The sequence below is a fragment of the Brassica oleracea genome, chromosome C5, assembly GCF_000695525.1.
Source record: "Brassica oleracea var. oleracea cultivar TO1000 chromosome C5, BOL, whole genome shotgun sequence".
In the NCBI taxonomy this organism is placed as follows: domain Eukaryota; kingdom Viridiplantae; phylum Streptophyta; class Magnoliopsida; order Brassicales; family Brassicaceae; genus Brassica; species Brassica oleracea.
The window spans coordinates 31,151,322-31,152,446 of NC_027752.1; positions in this window are offsets into that span (position 1 = coordinate 31,151,322).

A 1,125-nucleotide genomic window follows, 5' to 3' on the forward strand; every position below is an offset into this window, starting at 1 on the left:
TAAGGAACAACTATTTAAACCCTTGTATTTGCCAAATTTTCGGCCAAGTCTTTTTATGATATTGTTTTGCCTTAGCAAAGAAACCCTAAGTCTTTCAGTTGTGTGAAACCATTGAGAGCAGCCGCCTGACATATCAAAGAACCGATCCATTGTTCTTTGTGGAGTCCTTCGATCCAGTTCATCCCCTGTCCGATCTTGAGAGAGACATACGTCCAGCAAGAACCGGATCCATATCTATCCTTCAAACCATCCCCTGTTCTTGTTGAGAGAGACACACGTCCAGCAACTTGAATCCATCAACCATCTCTATCCTTCTCTTGTTTATTTGTTTCATTGCATCTATTATTTCAGAATCGGCCACTAGAAATAAAAACCCATAAAAATTCATATTTGTTTCTGTTCTTTATTTCTCAGTTAATATACTCTCTGTTCTTCATTTTAATCCATAAAACTCATAAAAATCACTCCCTTTTGTTTCAGGTACAAACCGGCCGAATTCTCCTCCCACCCATCGCACTCGTCTAACCGCTCCCGTGGCCATCCGTTCGACCTGTCCAGTCCGAACTCTTGAACCTCAGTCAAGCCTTTGAGTAGTCTGGATCTCTGCCTACTACATTTTGGTATCAGAGCTGAAGTTCCTAAACCTTCAGTTCTTTTCTTAGTTGTTTAGCCCCCGCGCAAGCGCAGGGCTGGGTAAGTTGTCGATGCATTGTGTTGTTTTGTGCATGTAATTGTATTGTTTGTTTTTTGATAAAAGTTAATTTTGTCATGTTGTCTATAATTGTCTACGAAAGGAGGATCGAAAGTTATACATGTTGATTAGGTAGATCTAACAATGGCCATAGTATTCATTTCGTTGTTATTTTTTTTAATCTTATATTGGTACAGATTTGATTGACCTCTAGCGTAAAAATGATCAAAGATAATCGAACTTTTGTAGTTGTTAAGCTACGGTTAAAATAGTGTAAAGAAAAGGGTTTAAATTTTGATTTTTAAATTTTTAAATGTATATGTACAGTAAATAATATAATTTTCTTAGTTTATACGGACTTTATTCTGAAACTTCTCAAATGTAGTCTTTTTTGTAAAATTAAAGTAATACGTGAAGATATGTATATATTTATA